A 25073-nucleotide genomic window follows, 5' to 3' on the forward strand; every position below is an offset into this window, starting at 1 on the left:
CATATTGGTATGGATAATTTAGAACCATACGGGGAAAAGAAAAAAAAAACAACATTGGTAATTTTGTGTTGAATATATAGTACTGATAACCCAGAAATAAATGGATACTATAGAATTGAAATGATTATATTTTAAAATCATGGTATTTAATTGATTGTCGACTTCACAATATTGACTAAATGAGTGGTCACAACACGGGGAGATTCAGGGTCAGACGGTTTAGACTATAATATGTTTAAAGGAGCTAAATCGCTAACATTTGGGACCTAGAAATTGACAAAAGTGGGTCGCAACGCATATAATACTGTAATATGAATGTATATAAACTGATTTACATTCAATGGTTTCCATTTTTACTCCAATTTCAAATCAGTTATGTTCGGCTATATATGCCAGCAGTCTCAATCGAGTACAAATTTCTAGCGTCTGGTTATTCTAGTCTACACACGCCGTTCGATTTGGTGCAATGTGTCTAGTCTCGTCCCTCGAATCTCTTTTTACAACTGCGGCTGGAGCGCATTATGGTACACGATTCGTGTACCAATGGTAAAATGTTTATTTTGTCTTAAATATTGGATATCAAAAGCCTATCTTATTCTGGTAAGATCACAACATTAATGTTGATTTAATTTGACAAATAAATCGTGTTTTCAATGTTAAAGATTTTGGATGATATTGAGTTAGAGACTTAGCCACTTTAAATAGACTTCCATAAAACAAAACGTGTTCTTTCTCCAAAGATAAATCTTTTAATCAACAATTATGAGTGGAAACAATATGTAAATGAATGTTATTCGAGACTAAGAATAATAGATTAAACTCTTTTGATATTAAGAATGTTTGTGCCTGGAGGTAAAGAAAATATTTATTTAATTTTCCAATCACAGAATTCTACTTTCCTGTTTCACATCATTAATTTTTCGATTAAGAAAGAAAAGCACAGATTGCCGACAATACACTTTATTTTTTCATTTCCCGGGTACTATAAATCGCTATTGACGACGTTTTCTGGCAAAGATTGAAATTCCGATTTGGCAACAGTCCGAGTCTGCACTAATTTTCAAAACCTTACTTCGTAATTCAGTAATAAAATGACACCATGATAGTGTCAGCTACCTTCATAAATAATGCTGCAATTTAAAGCTAAAATTGCATTTGTGTAAAATCATATGTTTAAAATAAGTTAAAATAAAGCCTTAAAATGCATGGAATCGATACACATTCCTACCGCGTTAAAGAATAATCCAATATAATTTACTAGTGTCAGTTGGGAAATATGTCATTTTCTATTTCAAACCAAAACATTGACGTTTGAAAGGGTCATGGTAGCATTTATGGGTGCAGGTAGGCACCATCAAAACAACGGAGGTAATTTTGCCTCGGTCAACCACTCATCTTTATCCTTATCTTTTTAATCACAGACCTTGACAATCAAGACAACTCCCTTATTCCATTATGTAAAATAAAAAAAGCTTTCAGGGAAAAATCATAAAATTTCAAAGTTGTGTGGGCGAGTAGAATATTGTTTACTATCATCAAGTATTCGTTGACACCAGTTGACAGAGTTCTCTCCCAAGTTGTAGCAACTCAAAGGAAAAGATTTAAAAACACTGAACAAGTAGGCTTGTTATTCCAAATTGTTCTTGACAGCAGCAGTTTTTTGATATGCGTATAATTTAGTGCTTATAAAGGTCACTGTTTTCGTCAAAAAAAGGTACCGCTGAGTAATACACTGTATAGTTATTGAACACGGAATTTCAATATATCTGAACAATAGAGCGTTTGTTGTAGATTTTATTGATCTTTGAATGTGCGCGACTATCGATTTTTTTTTCCTGTAGACAGAAAATAATTTCAGAATCGAACGCAGATTTTATTATTTTCATTGAAAAACAGTATTAAAAAGAATTATAACAGGAAACTTGTGTTTTCAAGAAATATAAAGTCTAGTGTAAAGAAAGTTTATCATTATTGATATTTCGGAGGTAGGCTGACTGTCAGCACTGTCTGGAACTCATCTATCTCTTACGTACGATACGACAGCGTACACGATGATGACCCAACTCTTCTCTTGCATGGCCATAATTTTTTGTCACACATTAAAAGTACTTTCAATTGATGTTGTAAGTGAATTTTTAGAAACAAAAGTTTTGGATGCTGGATGTGACACAACTTCATCTATTAAGTCTGTAACGACTAGAAGTAGATTGGAGTGTGGTAATTTTTGTTCTCAAAAAGTAGACTGCAGAAGATATCTGAGTTGTTTGAAAGCGGATGGGACGTTTTCATGCAGGTTTTATGACGCAGGACAGAACTGTGGTGGTGATCCATCGGATTGCGTCTGTTATAGAAAGGTTTGTATGACGTTATAACTTTACTATCAGAACATACTTTTCTTATTCCTCGGTCAAATCAATAATGGTGTGCCGCAAAAACATAGTAAGTGGGTTGGGGTGTGCACAATAAAACATAAAATACAACAAAGAATACAAGAAAAAGGGTTAAACTCAAGGAGACAGAAGTTTGACGTTTTGCAAAGGACATGTACACTGTGTACATCGGCGGATTATTGATGAAGTGGCATTGTAAACTTAGGCGGTATCTCGCCTGAAATAATCCTGAACGTGTTTTCCTATGAGCAGAGCTGCAGCTAACTTTGACTTGTACCTACGCTTTTAAGGAGTCCTCCCCACTCCCCAAAAAGGCGATGGGGGTCCTAAGGTTAAAATGATAGATTCTTTAGCACAAATGTTGTAAAATATATATATATATATATATCCATACATAAGTCATAATATTTAGCAACTAGGCAGTAGGCTTTGTAAAAGAGTGGCGCAGAATGGATCATTATTTTATTCCAGAGTTTCAGTTGCTTTTCTTTTCAAGGAAACTGAATATGATATTATATAAAATTAATCAATTTCATTTTATTGGTTATTTCCAGTTTAACTTGCAATTTGTTTTCAAGAAACCATGTATAATGAAAATAAATGAACATTTAAAACAAAACTTGATTTGCACTGTAGCAATAATCAAGATTCATTTTAGAATATCGGTAAATAATAAGGATATTTGTTTTAAAAAGAACTCGTATCAGCACACAAAATAGCCTATTTTCATATACGATTCTAATTTCAATGCTTAGAATTTTTTTTTTAAAATATGAAGTAACATAAAAAAAATATACAGTCGAGAATGTAAAACGCAAGCGATAGCAAATACACAATATGTCGGTAAACTGAAAATGTTCTAACCTTTTAGGGGGGTGGCTGAATGGCTGAATGGTTAGCGTGCGCGCGCTGTATCATAAAGTCTGTCATTGAGTCAACTGGCGGGGTTTCGAATCCCCGGTTGTACGTGACAAGGAGTAGGGTCGCCTGTCCAATCTCGTGGGTTTTCACCGGGTCCTCCGGTTTCCTACCACTGATAAAGACCCCTACGCGCAAGCAAATTATTGAAATAAAATTAAACCATATGTTAGTCCCGAAATGACCTAGTTTGTGTCGAGTGGACGTTAAACCCCATTTTTCTCTCTCCCTCTAACCTTTTATACCCTTCATTTTATTGTAGGCCTAGTCGTATAATTATCGTTGTCACTTCTGTCCTTTGAGTTCTGTACCTTTGTAACGAAACTCTGTTAAACCCCTACAATCATTACTCGATATTTATACGCCCACATTTTCATGTGGACTTATTATGCCGTCGCCCCTGTTTGTTCGTCCGTCCGCCCGTCCACAATTTGTTTGTGGACACTCTACAGGTCACTCAACGAAACTTGAAATATAGGTTTATCTCCATAAGATATCGGTTCCTTTCGATATTGGCATGTATCGGACCGTAACTTCATGGATTATGGCCCCTGATTGTACGAAAAATCGCGTTTTTAGCTTGTGGACCCTATAGAGGTCACAATTTTTATCCGATTTTGTTGAAACTTGAAATGTAAGTTTATAATCCATAGATCTCAATTCCTTGCGATATTCGCGCATATCGGACTGTAACTTCCTGAATTATGGCCCCTGATTGTACGAAAAATCGCGTTTTTAGCTTGTGGACCCTCGAGAGGTCACAATTATTATTCGACTTAAAAACAACGTTCAAATATATCACCGTTACACCGTAATTTTGGTTGAGTTCGAATTGCGGACGGAAATTGCGGACAAAATTAGTCTAAACATCTGGTATACCAAAATTTTGATCTGATTTTGATGAAACTGGAAATGCATGTTTATAACCTAAAGATCTTGGATCATTTCGATATTCGGGCATATCGGATGGTACCTTCCTGAATTATGGCCCCTGGTTGTATGAAAAATCATGTTTTTAGCTTGTGGTCCCTCTAGAGGTCACAATTATTATCCGATTTAAAAACACGTTCGAATATATCACCGTTACAACGTAATGTTCATTGAGATAGAATTTCGAGAAAATTGGACCAAAATTGCCGGACAAAATGGCCGCCCCTCGTACGCAAATAGTGTATAACATCTTGTATATCAAGGTTGTGGACCCTCTAGAGGTCACAATTTTGATCCGATTTTGATGAAAATTGAAATACATGTTTATAACCCAAAGATCTTGGTTCCTTTTGATATTCGCGCATATCGGATAGTAACCTACTGAATTATGGTCTCTGTAAAGGTCACAATTTCTATCCGATTTAAAAAAAAAACATGTTAATATATCACCATTACACACTAAAATCTTGGTTCCTTTTCATAATCGCGCATATCCGAACGTAACTTCCTGGATTATGGCTCCTGATTGTTCGAAAAATCGCATTTTTTAGCTTACACAATTTTTTTCCCATTTTAAAAACCATTTAAATATATCACCATTCCACCATAATGAAGGTTGAATTCGAATTTTGGGAAAATCGAAATGAAATTGCCTGACAAAATGGCCGCTCTTTGTACGCAAATTGTGTAAAAGTATGCAATATGAAGGTTGTGGGCCCTCTAGAGGTTACAATTTTTATCCGATTTTGATGAAACTTAAAACATATCTTTATATCACAAAGATCTCAGTCCCTTTTGATATTTACGCATTTCGGACCATAACTTTCTGGATTATTGCCCCTTATTGTACAAGAAATCATGTTTGTTTTGAGCTTGTTTTCTATCCATCTCTTGCAAAATGTGGGCGTATCCTGCCTGGCAGCCGCTGGTTAAAATTGTATTTAACTTGTGTAGTTGAAAGATTCGAAGTAGGCTATTGAGATCCAACTGTTACAGGTTGCCTAATTAGCAGCTATTTCAGATGCTAAATTGTGGAGTTATGATAATCGGATAAATAAATGGAGAATAGGGATATTATGATAATATTGTATATAGTTTTAATGGCACTTTTCAAATGACAATGATAACACGATGAAAACCAAATAAAGGATGGTAAACAGCGTGGTTAAGGAAATATCAAGAAGAAAAGTACTATTTAGAAGGTTATTCCTTTCCCCCCATTAAAAGATCTAGATTGTTAAGATATTTATCAGGGCGTACGATAGAAGTTGCTCTTTGTTCATTAAGTGTATCTAAAAAAAGAAGCACGGTTGGACTAGGACTTATTAAAGAGCGCATGGCTCTATTCTTTGGAACATTAAAATAAACGAAAATGGGTGTAAAAGCGCAATTTAATGTAATATGAATCTATATAAAGTGATCTATATTCAATTTTAAACTAATTTATTATGATTTTAATCGATTATGTTCCATAAAATACGAGAAGAGTCCAAATTGAACGACAATCGTTTACGCCTACCTCGTCCGATCTACACGTTTTGTGATTATTATTTTGTCGTTTGTGAATCAGCCATTACTAATTACTATGGAGCGGAATTTCCCCCATAATTCTAACTTCTAACCTAGTAATGCATATGCTAATATGCTTACTTCTATGCATGTAACTTCTTACTAACACATGTTAAATTGGCTATTTACACATTTAAAAATGCTAATTTATATGACTTATTTTTTAAATATTGCAGTTAGAATTTGTAGTTTGTTCTATTTCCATTATTACTTTTAATTTATTATAGGCAGTTTAGCTTCGTTAACATTTTGACATTTTACAAATGGTTCGCGGTAAAGGCGTCATAATTCTAAGCTCATTTTGGTAACAGATGGCGCTGTTTACAATTGTATGGTGGCTCTTTGGGAACATGTAAAATTGACCCGACAGACATGACATTTTTCTGTCAAAAATAACAAAAATATTTTACGTACAAAAGCATACTATTCTAGATATACTATTCAAAAAAAGTAGGGGATATTTGATTTTGGGGGCATAATACTAAAATATGCAAATGACTACGAAAAAAGTCACTATAGAACCTAACAGAAGAAACATTTCCAGTTACATGTGACGCCCAAACGCACCAATAGCTACCGCATGGAATGCAGGTGATGCTTGGGATCATCATGGGGGTCCAACCCAAGATTTGCACGACTCTGACTTTGAATGTTACAGTCATTGTGGCATTGAATTCCAGGGTGGAAACATCAGTTTAATTGTTTTAGTGACCAGAAAACAAATTTTGATATGCGTCGGCGTACCCAAAATGAAAGGTTACGTGCCCTTGGCATGCTACAGATCGGCACAACACAGGCGGTTGTGGCGCGGACGATGAATGTTTCTCAGTCTGTCATAAGCAGGCTATGGTCCAGATACCGTGATACACAATCTGTACAGGACAGACCACGCTCAGGTCGACCAAGGGCGACAACTCAAGCCCAGGATCGATTTATCCGTACCTTGGCCTTGAGAAATCGTGTCATCACAGCAAATCAGATCAACGCTCGTCTTCAAACAGACACTGGTGTGAGAGTGAGTGGCCAGACGATTCGGAATCGACTGCATAGGGGTCACCTTCGCGCCCGACGTCCTCGCGTGATCCCTTGTTTGAGAGATCATCACATTCAGGCAAGACGTCGTTGGTGTAGGGAGCAATGTGATGTTTTCAGATGAGTCAAGGTTCACTGTTGATTTTTTGGACAGACGTAGGAGGGTGTGGCGTCGTCGAAACGAGCGCTTCCAAGACGTTAACGTCATCAGACATGATCGATTTGGGGGTGGTTCTGTTATGGTGTGGGGAGGCATCACTGTTGCTGGAAGAACGGCTTTACATGTTGTTGCAGGGCGTGTTACAGGCCAGTACTACCGGGACAACATCTTGGCAGTCCATGTTGTGCCGTTCGCACGACGTCATGGCCGCCGTTTCATCTTCCAGGATGACAACGCAAGATGTCACAGGGCCAGGATCGTTACAGGTTACCTCCAACAACAGAACATCACCACATTACCTTGGCCAGCACTGAGTCCCGACCTCTCCCCCATCGAGCATGTCTGGGACATGCTTGGACAGAGGTTACGTCAACGTCAACAACGTCCTGCCAATGTCCAAGAACTTGCTGCTGCGTTGCAACAGGAATGGGACAATCTGGACCAAAATGACCTTAGACGTCTCATTAGGAGTATGCCACGTCGGATCAATGCTTGTTTGGCAAACAGAGGAGGATTTACCCGTTACTGACTTGGTTGTGATGCTGTGGTAACTTTGCTGTTTGACCCCGGGTATCATTTTACCCTTATAATGGTCAGTCTGTGCCTTACTTAGTCTAACGATCATTTGGAATAAATCGATGAATGTGAACTTCATTTCATTTTGTCATTTGTTTCTTCGTCAGTTTCATTAGGTGACTTTAATAACACTTAAAAATCAAATATCCCCTACTTTTTTTGAATAGTATATATATTTCTTTTTTCGATAAATAAATAGGCTATTTTATCGTGCATTTTCACAAATAATGCTCTATCGATTGTTTTGGCCTTTTTGTTTTCTAAAAGAATAATATATAGCAAGAACCCATTACGTCATGCATGAAAGTGAATACATAAATATAAATCGGTTATGCTAAGTTTAGTTTATCTCTTTCCCTCAAAATTATGAAATATTTTACGCACACAAATAAAGTATTTATGATATCATTGAAGTAATCTATATCGGGTAAGGCTTCCAAATCATCGGAAGCCGCGGTGTCTCGGTGAGTAAGTCACTGGCTCTGTAACCAGGAGGTCCCGGGTTCGCTCCCGGAGTTGGAAGAGAAAGTTCCTCAGGTTTTCCGGCGTGCTTTCCACCTGCCAGGGCCTGACCAGGAATAGTGTCTTAATGGGACGAAAACGTGATGGCGTGCACCAAGAGTGGGCCATAGCGCCCCTGTACAAAATCCCCCGAAATTGCACACTTCATGACGTATGCCCGTCTTCATTGGCACAGTCGGTGCACAACAGCACTGCGTTACACTTTATTTTATTTCCAAATCACCGGTTTTGTATTAGGAGGTAGGAGGATTTTTGGGGATTGAGCGAACGATTCATCGCCTTTATTGATCCCATTCTATAGTTTGGTGTCATAACTATTTAAAATTGGTATAGTCCTACATTGTTTACACCCTCTCAGTCTCAAAGTTCCTTATTATGCTTCTGTTGAGGGATTCCGGGGTAATTGTCACCACCCCTCCCCTCTTATATTGTAATGTTTCCAAATGAAATGAAAGGGAGTTTAACGTCCTGTTGTTCTGCTCCGAACTGGGCTATTGAAGACTGGCATACGCCATACAGTGTGCTATGAGGGAAATTTTGCTCGGACAGCGGCACTACGACCTACTCTTATATCGAATTTCAACTGTCAAGGGATCTTTTGCGTGCACGCCAATGTGTACACGAGACCTCGGTTTTTCGTTCGATCCGAACGACTAGACAACTGTCCTTGTCAGGCCCTCCGTCCTGCATCACTGACAAGGGGGGACCTCGCCGAAAAATATGGATGAACTTTCTCGGCCAATTCAGGGATCGAACACCCGATCTCCAGGCTAGCGAACCAGCGTCTTACCTACTTAGCCACCGTGACCCCCCATAACTGTTTCCATAGGGTATTATAGACAAATATTATGCTTTCAAGAGTTTGCATCCACTCATATTTTCATCTGCACGTATTATACCACCACCCTTGTCCGTGCGTGTGTCTATAGATCACAATTTGTTATGCGACTTTGATGAAATTTAAACTATATGTTGATATCCCAAAGATCTCGGATGGGTTCGATTTTGGCACTTATCTCACGATAACATTTTGGATTATAGCTCCTGATCGTACGAAAGTCGCACACATAGCTTGTGGATCACAATTTGTATTAAATTTCTTTTAAAACTAAAATTTATGTTATATCCTAAAGAACTCGAATAGGTTCAATTTTAGCACATAATGGACCGTAATTTCCTGGATTTTAGCCCCTGGTTAAACGAAAATCGCGTACATAGCTTGTGCGCCCCGAAGAGATCATAATTTTGATTAGCTATATGTTTAATTCACAACAATCCCTGATGAATTCGATTTGCGAGGAAATCGGCCCGTAACTTCCCGTTAAAATTGCTCCGCCCCTTTACGCAAATATATGCAGTGGCAAAGCATGTAATACATATACCAATTTTTAGATGACACTTAAAATATGCGTTGAAGGTCGCATGATCTTTTATGCGCATCTATATCGGACCGCAGCATCTTGGGTTTTGACCCCCTGCACGAATTTTCTGGCCCAATTTTAGATGAAACTTAAAATATGTGTTAGGGATCGAAATATCCTGGATTGGTTTGAATTTGGTGACCATCGGAGTTATCCTCCTTTTCCGAAAACATTGTGAACGCGATACAGGCTATAGTTTATAACAGATTTTTTTTTTATCGAATTAGTTTATGGCCCCTTCGCCGAAAACCCCTTCAATATTCAACCTTCTGTAAAATAAAAAATATTGTTTATAAACCAAAACAAACACAATAAAAACTTAGAATAATTTACTTTAGCACGTAAAAAACTTTAATTGTTTTTAGAGAAAAAAAATAGCCTAATTTTTCTTTCAAAATTGTCGAGAATGACTTACTTTTTTGCCTATGATTGAAAGAAAAAATGTCGTGTTTTTGGGTTATATAAAAAGGCACAATTTCACATGTCCTCAATGGGCCACCATATAGTAAGCAGCGCCAACTGTTACCATAATAAGAGTTAGAATTCAGACTTATCATAACGGGTTAAAAGAGAGTCATAATTTTAACGCGCATTATGCTAACAGATGGCGCTGTTTACTATATGGTGGTTCATTGGGGACATCTAAAATTTCGCCCTTTTCATTACCCGCCAGACATGATGACATTTTTCTATCAAAAATACTAAAATATTTTACATACAAAAGCAAATTATTCTAAATATTTTTCAGGTGAATAAATAGGCTACTTTGTCGTGCATTTGCCCTAATACGGCCTTATCGATTGATTTAGCCTCTTTTTTTTGCAATACTCTTTCTCGAATAGGCTATTTTTTCCTCTAAAGATATACTGAGCGCCATGGAAAGCGCATTACTTAGTTTTTGGTATAACAAAATGATCCTGTAAACATATCTTGTTTATTTTGCTTCTTATTATGAACAATATTCAAAGGGGAACACATCAATAACAACACATTTGTACACTTATGGATGTTTAATCTGTAATTAAGGGTACAAAGTCAGAGGGGTCAAAACCAAAAGTACCACACAGATGTCAGTAGCGCGTGTGTCCTCCACGGGCCATCATCACGGTAGGCTACAGCATTAACGCGACCCCTGCAAATGTGTAGGGCGGTCCGGTGATGAAATGTGAAGCCTCCCCACACCATTACACTTCCCCCACCCCATCGATTCGTTTCGAAGACGCAGCAGTCTGCAAGTCGTTCCCCAAGACGTCCCCACACACGTTGACGGCCATCAGCGTGATAAAGATGAAAGCGACTCTCATCACTGAAGAGCACACTTTGCCAGTATACTCTTCTCCATGTCTGGTGTCCTTGAGCCCATATCAAACGCCGCTGACGGTGATGATCCCTGAGGATAGCTCCAACAAAAGGTCGTCGTGCACGCAGTCCTACTTCTCTTAGATGACGTCTTACGGTGTTGACACTTACTGGTCCTTGTCTTCCGACGACTGCTGCACCTGTTCGAGTTGCTGGGCGGAATCTGTCACGCAGATGAGTGACCCGGATGTAGCGGTCTTGAGCCTAGGTTGTAACGCGTTGTGGACCAGGACGTTGACGGTCACGTGTTGATCCAGTAACTCGAACACGTTCCACCAACCTTACAATAGTGGACTGATGACAATTGAAGTGTCTGGCAATAGCACGTGTAGACATGAAAGCTCTGGACATTCCCATGGCTTCATTCCGTTGATTTTCAGTAAGTCTCGGCATCTCTAGCTCGATTCCTTCACACGTCCAACAACAAATTACATCAGATTGACGTTTCACAGTTCATGCTCTGCACATTAAGTTGAAAATATGCTTTTAAAGGGCTCACACACAATGCTGCACGTGAATATTGGGTTTTTCATGTGCATCTCGTGCAATTTTTTTTTGTGCACACGGGCCGATATTTTTTGGGTTTTGGAGCATTGTGTGAAAAAATATTTCATAGTATTGCATAATATTATACATACAAAACCACCTAGTAATAAAATATTTGGGGAAAAAAAGTGATGTGTTTTCCATGGCGCTCAGTATATATAAAATATGTTACGTACAGAAGTAAACTATTCTGATATTATTTAAGTAATATAGAAATACACCAGTAAAACAAAGTATTTTATGTGTTTGATTTGGTTTATAAACAATATCCTATTTTATATTAGATCGAATTGAGAAACAGGAAATGATAATTCAGATATAAAATTACAGCAGAGAGCGCCCCCCCCCCCCCCACACACCAACCCAAATTCGCTTGGCCTTTATCCAATTAATTATGACACCAAACTTTGGAATGAGATTAATAAGATCGATTCAAGCGGCGAATCGTGGCTATTTAAGGTCTTTCTTTAGGCCTGAAATGTTATCTAAATTATTAATTTAAACATTAATTAACTTATCCAGACCATAATCAACTATCGATGTCATCGCTAGCCTGCGATGTTTACTGGATTAGGACCAGATCTGCTGCTCAACGCTCATTCATGATTAAATCAAAAAATGGGTAATCGATGCTATGCCCAAAATTAAATCGCTAAATTTTCAGCAAATTTTCTTTACATTAGTCAGCATTTTGGGCCTATCTATTCTCATATAATTTATCTTTAAATTAAATAAAATCGAGTTCAACGTCCCGTCGTTCAGCATCAACTGTGCTAATCAAGACGGGAATACGACATGGCCATGAAGTGTGCAGTGTGAGGTGATTTTGCACGGACAGCAGCGCTACGGCCTACTCTTATTTCAAATTCCAACATCCAGGGTTCTTTTACGTGCACGTCATTAGAACGACTAGACAGTGTCCCTTGTCAGGAACCCGTCTTGCACCACTGAAAAGTGGAAATCACGCCGGAAAACCAGAGGGACTTTCTCTTCCAACACCATGAGCGAACTCGAGACCGAGACCGAGTCAGGGACATACTCATCGAGCCAACGCGGCTCACGATGATTTTGAAGCTTGACACGATAGAAAGCTAAAATAATATCAAAAATACTTTACTTGTGTGTGTAAAATATTTCATAAATTTGAGGGGAAAAGATACGCTAAACTAATCATTACCTATTTATATTTATTTATTCACTCCCGTGCATGACGTAATGAGTTCTTTCTATATATTCTATTGTTCTTTTAGAAACAAAATATGCCAAATCAATCGATATAGCAGTATTAGGGAAAATGCACGACAGGGAAGCCTATTTATATATTTTAAAAATATCTACAATAGTTTGCTTTTGTACATAAAATATTTTATGATTTTTATCTGTCGGGTTATGAAAAAGGTGAGATTTTACATGTCCCTAATTATGACTGCTTTATCGTGTAACATTTGTGAAATGTCAAAATGTTAACGAAACTAAACAGACTACAATAAATTAAAAGTAATAATGGAAATAGAACAAAATACAAATTCTAACTGCAATATTTAAAAAACTAATCATATAAATTAGCATTTTCACATGTGTAAATAGCCAATTTAACATTTGTTAGCAAGAACTTACATGTATAGAAGTAAGCATATTAGCATACGCATTACTGGGTTAGGAGTTAGAATTATGGGGGAAATTCCGCTCCATAAATTACTTCCGCATTGTCTTTTAGGACATGTTTTTCTTTATTAATTACAAATGGCGCCCGAAACCATAAAATACACAACCCGTGTACTGATTATGTGTTAAATATTGGATATTAGAATCACATATTTTCACGGGAAGATAACATCAATATTGATTGAAACGGACCATTTGTAGCAAGATTGTTACAAGTATTATATCGTACCTTGAAATAATTATTGGCTTAACATACGTGACTGAAGGGATGTCATATCCCATGCACTAAAATGAATGATTGATAAGTTATAATTTGGTAAACATTCAATTCTAGGTTGATAACAAGATATCACGTGTAAACTTCTGGTGTAAGTTTCCACTATCTATATAAGGGTGGTTTAATTAACCAAACGCTATAATTAATTATGCCATATTTGACCAATTAGATAATTGAAAATCCAAAAACTTATGATTGATAAGTTATAATTTGGTAAACATTCAATTCTAGGTTGATAACAAGATATCACGTGTGAACCTTCTGGTGTAAGTTTCCACTATCTATATAAGGGTGGTTTAATTAACCAAAAACTATAATCAATTATGTCATATTTGACCAATTAGATAATTGAAAATCCAAAAACAAAGTTCTAGTTCTTTATTCCCTTAGGTCAAAGACCTATCGGTTAAAACACACGTACAACAATACAAAACGAACATACAATGAAAATATAAACAAAATGTTTAAGGAGAGTATGTTTATAAGATGTACAAAAAAAGTTAAGGAGGTGATTATATTTTAATGATAAGTTCAGACCTTCTCTTATTGGCTTGAAATAGAAATCGTCCCAGATTGGCAAGAAGTTGTATTAGTTTATAGACACTTGGGTTTTTACTATAATATTGCTTTATAAATTTATTTCGCAGGTCTTCGTATCCGGGATAAATAAGGATAAATGATACTCGTCCTCGACATCTAGTTTATTGCGCAAAATACATAATCTATCTTTCCTAAAGATCTTAACATACCTGTCATTCTCGATATTTAAATTGTGGTTATTTCACGAATGTATATCTTGTTTATTGATTTAGTTAGATCAAACTGGAGTGTAAACTTATCTACAATATATTTGTATAGGCACTTGAAGGGATTAAAATAAAACTTCTTACTACTGCTTGACTATATACTAAAATATATAGTCAAGCAGTAGTAAGAAGTTTATTTTAATCCCTTCAAGTGCCTGTGTGAGACAATGTGCGTTTAGAATTATCAAAATCATTACTTTTCTAAATATTTCCTAATCCAAGCCGAAATAATTCGTTTTTGACATTATCTATCCAGTTATCGTTGTTTATGCACATATCGTTGTAACATCGTCTAAGAATTATATTGTCAGTGTTAATTAACTTTAACCAATATTTGAATATTCGAATTTTTCTTACTATAGAAAATGGATATCTACCCAATTCATGGTATATCATAACGGTACTAGTACTATTTCGTGTTTGAAGAAGTATTTTGCAAAAATTCAGATACACCTTTTCGACATGCTAAGCTTTATGAAAACCCCAAAACTTCCGACCCATAGCATAAAATACTACTCACATAGGTGTGGAAGACTGACTATTTTGTTTCGGTGCTAAAATAGTTTTCATTGCATACTTTTAAAACGGAAAATAGTGCTTTTCTGGCCTGGTCTGATACGTTGGGTTTTTTTTGTTTTGTTTGTTGTTCCTTTTTTTTGTTTTGTTTTTGCGTTTTTATAAGTTTACAATTAAAATTCAACAATACTCCTAAGTATTTAAATGAGTCAACAACTTCAAGATTTTGATTATAGAATGACCAGTTTTCTTTTTCATCAGCATACCTAATCATAAGAATATTTAACGTTTGTATATCTAAAGTTGGACAATCGTCTGCTAGTAGATGAGACTCACAATCATGCAAATACATTGAAAATAGGACAGGGGAGAGGACCTCGCCCAAAAAGAGGCCATTTTGACACTGAAATATATCTGATACGCCATTTTCGAATTTAACACAGCACTTAACTTTTTCGTATTGTGATCTAACTACCTTAAGAAAGTTACCCCCTATTCCCTGTTGTATAAGCTTATGCTATAAGTTGTATCTATTAACAATGGTACCCAGTACAGTTGTCCAGTTGGTCGTTATGGACAGAAATGTGACCTGGTTATCAAAGGTGGGTGTTTTATAAACCAATAGATCATTCTACAATAAACAGTGGTACCAAAAACGCCCTTTAAAGCCCCCCCCCCCCATCTTCTATTTTTTTTAAGACAGGATGATGCTCTCCCTATCTTTACCCTAATATTAAGGTAATACAATTGTTGCATTGACATATTCCATTCCCTACTTTATAAAAAAACCACGTTTGTTGTTAATATAGATAAAAAAAAAATTTTAAAATGAAAACGTCAATACTACCAATTATATCTATATTGAAATTTGTGAAATGTGTCGTCATTTGTTTATTGTAGATTGTAGTGACGGAAACCAGAAAGGCATGGGTGTATTTCAGCGATGGATCAGGACCTTCATTCAACCCCATTCTTCAGATGAGCCATTTGAAGTACTCTGTGAATTAAGATGGGGAGGTTCTACATTCATTATGAGGCGATTTGCAGAATGCAACCCCTTTAATTTTAATCGCACTATCACAGAGTACGTAGGTGGATTTGGCGACCCTATGGGAGAGTATTGGTTAGGTCTAGACCGTATCAAACTACTTCTGAATCAAAACGCTAGAAATAAATTAGATATCATTTTCAGTATAGTCAATAAACCGTATTGTGAAAATACGTATGAGGATTTTGAAATTGGCAATTCGTCAACAAATTATCGCTTGCAAGTGGGTGCTTATCAAACTGATAAAACAGCCAAATGCGGTGATTCCTTACTTGGATCTATCAATATTAATGGCAGACCATTTTCTACTTTGGATCAAGACTTGACAAACTTCAACTGCGCAGCAAAGGTTGGTGGTGGATGGTGGTATGCAGACACGGCCGACTGCTCTGAAAGTCAGTTGACTGGCAACCGAGAAACATTAGCATGGCCGTCCGATTTGGGTGTTGGCACCGTGCCTTATATGGCTGCTATGCGAATTTCCAAAATGTAAGACTATCGTATCAATAACTTTTGTAAAATATGAAGGATGTGTGGGGGGCGGGGGGAGGGGTATATGAAAATACAACTAATTTAAACTTTTTCATCGACTGGTCCGTGGGAGCAGAAATAGTGATCTTACAGACGAAATTTCTATACGGATTGTCATCTCAAATTTAAACACGTCAAGTACTAATCAACTAAGAACTTAAATCCGTAGAGCAATGTATAAGTTAATGTGGACGGGCTAAAATTGGAAGATTGTCACATTGCTGGAACGATTTCCTCCTTGGTATTTAAACTATTCAAACTGATTTTTTGTTGTTTTTTTTTGTTTTGCATTTTGAATGATTTAAATCGGATCCAGCTTACTTCCCAAATTAATTGGCTCAGGTTAGTAAGGCGCTAACTCGCTTGCCAACAAGCCTCGGGTTCGCTCTCGGGTGTAGGTTCCCCTTGTTAGTGTTACAGGGCGGTGTATCTGGCAAGTAACAACGTCGAGTCGTTCAGGGGCGGAAAATTGAGGCGCCTTGTACACAAGGTCCCTTTAAAACGGAAAATAGTGCTTTTCTGGCCTGGTCTGATACGTTGGGGTTTTTTTGTTTTGTTTGTTGTTCCTTTTTTTTGTTTTGTTTTTGCGTTTTTATAAGTTTACAATTAAAATTCAACAATACTCCTAAGTATTTAAATGAGTCAACAACTTCAAGATTTTGATTATAGAATGACCAGTTTTCTTTTTCATCAGCATACCTAATCATAAGAATATTTAACGTTTGTATATCTAAAGTTGGACAATCGTCTGCTAGTAGATGAGACTCACAATCATGCAAATACATTGAAAATAGGACAGGGGAGAGGACCTCGCCCAAAAAGAGGCCATTTTGACACTGAAATATATCTGATACGCCATTTTCGAATTTAACACAGCACTTAACTTTTTCGTATTGTGATCTAACTACCTTAAGAAAGTTACCCCCTATTCCCTGTTGTATAAGCTTATGCTATAAGTTGTATCTATTAACAAAATCGAAAGCCGTACTGTGATCCACGAAGCAGAAGTATAGACGGGTTTTTTTTTCTGTTTTAGGGTTCGATTAATAAGTGCTTGGAGAAAAAAATTGCATCTACCGTACTTACATTTTTTTCGGAATCAAAACTGACTCGGTGATATTATGTTATATTTTTTTGTCAAATTTTAGTAGTCTATTATTCAGGATACGAGACAATAGATATTCCCATATAGTTATTTGGATCATTAGCGTCCCCTTTCTTGTAGACTAGCACCAAGTTTCCTATAGCCCACGTTGAAGGAAAGCTCCCCGAACTGAGAACATTATTAAAAATCCCCACTAAACAGGCCATCAGAACGTCTTTACATTGCATTAGGAGTTCATTTTGGATATTATCGCAAAATGATGTTTTATTAAGCTTAAGGTTTTGCATACATTTTCGTATTTCACTCTCGTTATAATTCGATTTTACAAAATTGTGAATTTAAGTCATCTGCATTAATATAATTTATAATACTTTCTTCTACAGTAGGGCGAGTAGATGCTAAAGTAATATGTACCTGATAAGACATAAAAATTGTGCAGCAATAATATTTTCAGTTAGCTGATAGTAGTGATAGTGAAAGAACTTAAATCAGTCAGGAGGTAATTGGTAGTTGACTAGCTAACCGGATGTGGACAGTTTGCTTGACCGGCATGTACTGGACATGGCCTGGCTGTGTTTTTGTTACCCCTAAGCGATCGCCATGTTTCTTCCACAAATTGAAAACAAGTATGGCGGTCGTTTAGGGCGTTACCATTTGTTATTTATTTCTGTAGTTTTGTAATCGGAGTTTAGCTTTAACTCTCCAATTTTACAATCATGTATCAAGCAGGATTTAATTAAACTAACATCACTAATAAGATTTTCTGTTCTAACTCCTTCCCATTTAATGACCGATTTTTCTTTTACTGATATCTAAACCAGGTGTATTAACAGAACATGCGTGTATAAAACTATACATAATTGGGCTATGATCGGAGTATTTATTGAAATCACAACATTATGTAAAATCAATAATAAGATTACAGTATTTATAATTCATTAGTAGGTAATCTATTAGGCTGTAGCCTTTACTGCTGTTAAATGTAAAATTTCCATTTAGATCGTTATTTATTCTACCATTTAAAATTCTTAAACTTGTATATATCTCTAAACATTCGTCAGACAGCCGCTTGAAATCCAGAAGGAGAAGATGTATCAATTCCTATCATCAGGCTCGCCCCAGCGAGTCTGGCTGGATGGGGTTTGAGAGGATGACTTTATTATAATCTATTATGCATTGTACCATTGGTAAGCAGCTTGATATATAAAATGTAAAAACGAACTGATGTATTGTTATTCCTGGTAAGACAAGCGTCTAGTATAGATAATAAGAAGAAGAAAATACACAGCGTGAAGAGGAAGCAAAGACGACAAGTGAAAATACTAGACGATCACAAGGCTATTAAGATATGTAGAAAGAAAAAAATGCATGGGTCATACGTAGGATGTGGCGACCGGAATTGAGAGCCTGCTTTCCACATCTGACAAAAGACACATGGTGCTACATATTATTGATTTCTAATTCGTGTATTATGGAAATATTGAGTTACAGCTTCAGCTCCTTTCACCATTGTTTTGATAAAAAAAAAAGTATCTTGCGAATTGTTATGGGTGTCTGTTGTCAGGAAAATAAGTAGAATGAAACACAGACGGAATGGTGTTTTTCCGTTAAAAAAATAACATTGTTATTCCTGTGTTAGATGTATCTTTTACCAAAAACACAACACCAACTCAGTGGAGCAAAACCCACTACAGTATAAACCACTTAATTTTTTTTTTAAATAAATGTCATGTATGTATGAATTGAATACAAAAAGTTTATGTAGCAACTAACGATTTTATGGCAGAAGTAAGAGAATGTTTGTTTCATTCTATGTTTTAGCTATACAGTTTAAATGGTACCCAGTACAGTTGTCCAGTTGGTCGTTATGGACAGAAATGTGACCAGGTTATCACAGGTGGGTGTTTTATAAACCAATAGATCATTCTACAATAAACAGTGGTACCAAAAACGCCCTTTAAAGCCCCCCCCCCCCATCTTCTATTTTTTTTTAAGACAGGATGATGCTCTCCCTATCTTTACCCTAATATTAAGGTAATACAATTGTTGCATTGACATATTCCATTCCCTACTTTATAAAAAAACCACGTTTGTTGTTAATATAGATAAAAAAAAAATTTAAAATGAAAACGTCAATACTACCAATTATATCTATATTGAAATTTGTGAAATGTGTCGTCATTTGTTTATTGTAGATTGTAGTGACGGAAACCAGAAAGGCATGGGTGTATTTCAACGATGGGTCAGGACCTTCATTCAACCCCATTCTTCAGATGAGCCATTTGAAGTACTCTGTGAATTAAGATGGGGAGGTTCTACATTCATTATGAGGCGATTTGCAGAATGCAACCCCTTTAATTTTAATCGCACTATCACAGAGTACGTAGGTGGATTTGGCGACCCTATGGGAGAGTATTGGTTAGGTCTAGACCGTATCAAACTACTTCTGAATCAAAACGCTAGAAATAAATTAGATATCATTTTCAGTATAGTCAATAAACCGTATTGTGAAAATACGTATGAGGATTTTGAAATTGGCAATTCGTCAACAAATTATCGCTTGCAAGTGGGTGCTTATCAAACTGATAAAACAGCCAAATGCGGTGATTCCTTACTTGGATCTATCAATATTAATGGCAGACCATTTTCTACTTTGGATCAAGACTTGACAAACTTCAACTGCGCAGCAAAGGTTGGTGGTGGATGGTGGTATGCAGACACGGCCGACTGCTCTGAAAGTCAGTTGACTGGCAACCGAGAAACATTAGCATGGCCGTCCGATTTGGGTGTTGGCACCGTGCCTTATATGGCTGCTATGCGAATTTCCAAAATGTAAGACTATCGTATCAATAACTTTTGTAAAATATGAAGGATGTGTGGGGGGCGGGGGGAGGGGTATATGAAAATACAACTAATTTAAACTGGTCCGTGGGAGCAGAAATAGTGATCTTACAGACGAAATTTCTATACGGATTGTCATCTCAAATTTAAACACGTCAAGTACTAATCAACTAAGAACTTAAATCCGTAGAGCAATGTATAAGTTAATGTGGACGGGCTAAAATTGGAAGATTGTCACATTGCTGGAACGATTTCCTCCTTGGCATTTAAACTATTCAAACTGATTTTTTGTTGGGTTTTTTTGTTTTGCATTTTGAATGATTTAAATCGGATCCAGCTTACTTCCCAAATTAATTGGCTCAGGTTAGTAAGGCGCTAACTCGCTTGCCAACAAGCCTCGGGTTCGCTCTCGGGTGTAGGTTCCCCTTGTTAGTGTTACAGGGCGGTGTATCTGGCAAGTAACAACGTCGAGTCGTTCAGGGGCGGAAAATTTAGGCGCCTTGTACACAAGGTCCCTTGACAGTTGGAATTCCAAATAAAGACCAGGCCGTAGCGCTTCAGTCCAGGCAACATTTCCTAATTGTACACTGCATGGCGTGTAGCCGTCTTCATTACTAAATTAGCCCAGATAGTGCAGCAAGGTAGGGCGCTAAACGCCATTCCATTTTATTTCCAAAATTAATTACATTATGAAATGAAATGAAATGGGGTTTAACGTCCTACTGTTCTGCTCCGAACTGGACTAATGAAGACGGGCATACGACATACAGTGTGCTATGAGGGAAATTTTGCCCGGGAGCGGCACTATCGCCTACTCTTATATCGAATTCCAACTACCAATGTATACACGGGACCTCGGTTTTTCGTATCATCCGAAGGACTAGACAGCTGTCCTTGTCAGACCCTCCGTCCTGTATCACTGACAAGGGGGAACCACGCCGGAAAATCTGGATGAACTTTCTCGGCCAATGCAGGGATCGAACACCCGACCTCCAGGCTAGCGAGCTAACGTCTTACCCACTTAGCCACGTGATCCCCTAATTACATTATGTGTACACCCATCAACCGTTCTCATTGATTCTGGCATTAGATCTTAAGCTTATTTATTAATTACGTCTTTCGAACCTTCTGTCGAAACACGTGTAGTTTTCGTAAGAGTTTTTTTTATTAAGCTTTCTTGATATAAAAGCTTATTGTTTTTGTTAAAGTTATTAATCTTTTATATTTCATATCAAAGCTTTTATATTACAAATGAAACACGTTTTTATTAAGCTTTCATAAAATATGAAGGCTTATTGTTTTTGTTAAAGTTATCAATCTTTCATATTTCATATGAAAGCTTATTGTTTTTGTTAAGATTATTAAGCTTTGATATTACATATGAAAGTTTATTGTTTCTGTTAAGATTTTATTGGTATTATGTGTGTGGGGGGGGGGGGTTTGTTTTCTGAAAATCTGATTTCTAAGAATCTAACCCTGGGATATTTCTGAAACTTTGACCTACCCCATAAAAATGGGTGGTGAGTTTTGATTGAATATATTTTCAAAACGTTTTACGAATCCGAAATCACCGAATTATAATAATAATAATAATAAATAATAATAATAGTTTGCAAAAAACTAATCTTCCATAAGTCCCTCCTAAGCTACAAAGACATATATATTCTTCAAAAAAAGTAGGTGATATTCAGAAACAATACAAAACTGCGGAAATGTACTGAGGTTTTCATTAGAGGTAACCACTGTATGTTAATAACAGGCCAATTGCCTACACATGAACATAAACAGTTCATACTCTCAAAGCATGTCAAGTGTCCATGACTATTTATCATATCACAACCTGCATACGTATTTGCATTTCAATATCCCCTACTTTTTTTGAAGAGTATATTCAATAAACCGTATTGTGAAAATACGTATGAGGATTTTGAAATTGGCAATTCGTCGACAAATTATCGCTTGCAAGTGGGGGCTTATCAAACTGATAAAACAGCCAAATGCGGTGATTCCTTACTTGGATCTATCAATATCAATGGCAGACCATTTTCTACTTTGGATCAAGACTTGACAAACTTCAACTGCGCAGCAAAGGTTGGTGGTGGATGGTGGTATGCAGACACGACCGACTGCTCTGAAAGTCAGTTGACTGGCAACCGAGAAACATTAGCATGGCCGTCCGATTTGGGTGTTGGCACCGTGCCTTATATGGCTGCTATGCGAATTTCCAAAATGTAAGACTATCGTATCAATAACTTTTGTAAAATATGAAGGATGTGTGGGGGGCGGGGGGGAGGATATATGAAAATACAACTAATTTAAACTTTTTCATCGACTGGTCCGTGGGAGCAGAAATAGTGATCTTACAGACGAAATTTCTATACGGATTGTCATCTCAAATTTAAACACGTCAAGTACTAATCAACTAAGAACTTAAATCCGTAGAGCAATGTATAAGTTAATGTGGACGGGCTAAAATTGGAAGATTGTCACGTTGCTGGAACGATTTCCTCCTTGGCATTTAAACTATTCAAACTGATTTTTTGTTGTTTTTTTTTTTGTTTTGCATTTTGAATGATTTAAATCGGATCCAGCTTACTTCCCAAATTAATTGGCTCAGGTTAGTAAGGCGCTAACTCGCTTGCCAACAGGCCTCGGGTTCGCTCTCGGGTGTAGGTTCCCCTTGTTAGTGTTACAGGGCGGTGTATCTGGCAAGTAACAACGTCGAGTCGTTCAGGGGCGGAAAATTGAGGCGCCTTGTACACAAGGTCCCTTGACAGTTGGAATTCCAAATAAAGACCAGGCCGTAGCGCTTCAGTCCAGGCAACATTTCCTAATTGTACACTGCATGGCGTGTAGCCGTCTTCATTACTAAATTAGCCCAGAATGAAATGAAATGAAATGGGGTTTAACGTCCTACTGTTCTGCTCCGAACTGGACTAATGAAGACGGGCATACGCCAAACAGTGTGCTATGAGGGAAATTTTGCCCGGGCAGCGGCACTATCGCCTACTCTTATATCGAATTCCAACTACCAAGGGATCTTTTACGTGCATTCCAATGTATACACGGGACCTCGGTTTTTCGTATCATCCGAAGGACTAGACAGCTGTCCTTGTCAGACCCTCCGTCCTGTATCACTGACAAGGGGGAACCACGCCGGAAAATCTGGATGAACTTTCTCGGCCAATGCAGGGATCGAACACCCGACCTCCAGGCTAGCGAGCTAGCGTCTTACCCACTTAGCCACGTGATCCCCTAATTACATTATGTGTACACCCATCAACCGTTCTCATTGATTCTGGCATTAGATCTTAAGCTTATTTATTAATTACGTCTTTCGAACCTTCTGTCGAAACACGTGTAGTTTTCGTAAGAGTTTTTTTTATTAAGCTTTCTTGATATAAAAGCTTATTGTTTTTGTTAAAGTTATTAATCTTTTATATTTCATATCAAAGCTTTTATATTACAAATGAAACACGTTTTTATTAAGCTTTCATAAAATATGAAGGCTTATTGTTTTTGTTAAAGTTATCAATCTTTCATATTTCATATGAAAGCTTATTTTTTTTGTTAAGATTATTAAGCTTTGATATTACATATGAAAGTTTATTGTTTCTGTTAAGATTTTATTGGTATTATGTGTGGGTGTGGGTGTGTGTGTGTGTGTGTGTGGTGTGTGTGTGTTTTCTGAAAATCGGATTTCTAAGAATCTAACCCTGGGATATTTCTGAAAGTTTGACCTACCCCATAAAAATGGGTGGTGAGCTTTGATTGAATATATTTTCAAAACGTTTTACGAATCCGAAATCACCGAATTATAAGAATAATAATAATAAATAATAATAATAGTTTGCAAAAAACTAGTCTTCCATAAGTCCCTCCTAAGCTACAAAGACATATATACTCTTCAAAAAAAGTAGGTGATATTCAGAAACAATACAAAACTGCGGACATGTACTGAGGTTTTCATTAGAGGTAACCACTGTATGTTAATAACAGGCCAATTGCCTATACATGAACATAAACAGTTCATATGGGCGACTTATCTGACGGCCCCATTTCACTCGCAAAGAGATACACTGTCAAAAGTGAAAATGGACGTTTTTGATATCTGCACGATTTTCATGAAATTTCGAAAGACGTCATTAGAAATTTCCTAACTTATCTCCCTTTGGAGAAATTAAGGATCAAAGTTTTCAAAAAAAATCGACAAAAAGTAGGTCAGATTGCCTTAAAAATTTATTTTTGTACTAGCTAAGAAATTACTGATGCGTACACATAATATGGAGTTTGTCGATCGATCCGGAAGTGCCAACATCTTGAACCGTGAAAAATCCCTAAGGCTTTTGCCATATTTTATTTACAGACATGGGAGTTATATTTTGTGAATCCTTGAAGGAATGGTTTTAAAAAGTTACACAACAGGCCGTAGTTTGGAGAATTCGTCTCCTATTTCCGAAATGGATACATTTCTGCATAGCTTGAATAAGGGTCGAATTTGTGGTATTTAAAAATTGAAAAATTTCGAATTTCGCCTTTGACCCTTTTCGTGGCGACAAAATTGTTTACAGGACAATTTATTTCCTTAATTTTCAAAATTTAACCTAGATAAACGAACAGCTGAGGTCAATCTAATTCCAAAAATATAAGTTCCATTCAATGTTATCTCATTTAATTTTTCGATATTTTCCCGCCATTTCATTTTCCCATCTGTCCCGTTTTAAACGGCTTGATCCATATTTCTGAAACTTTTGGAATGTGTAGTCAATCCAATTACAGCAATACAAGTCTTGGGGTCTTTTTGTGTGTGTGTGTGTGTGGAGGGGGGGGGGGTGACCGATCGTAATAAAAAAAAATTCTG

At 36.9% G+C, this 25073-nt stretch overlaps 1 long non-coding RNA gene across 1 annotated transcript; it reads left to right on the plus strand.

Moving 5' to 3' along the window:
* The first annotated feature begins 2209 nt into the window (after nucleotides 1-2209).
* On the plus strand, nucleotides 2210-20271 carry LOC126809956 (uncharacterized). The gene is made up of 3 exons (XR_007675013.2): nucleotides 2210-2354; nucleotides 19193-19268; nucleotides 19567-20271. It is a non-coding gene; the product is annotated as an uncharacterized LOC126809956 (long non-coding RNA).
* The last annotated feature ends 4802 nt before the right edge of the window (nucleotides 20272-25073 follow it).

The sequence above is a fragment of the Patella vulgata genome, chromosome 2 (genome assembly GCF_932274485.2).
Source record: "Patella vulgata chromosome 2, xgPatVulg1.2, whole genome shotgun sequence".
Classification (NCBI taxonomy): domain Eukaryota; kingdom Metazoa; phylum Mollusca; class Gastropoda; family Patellidae; genus Patella; species Patella vulgata.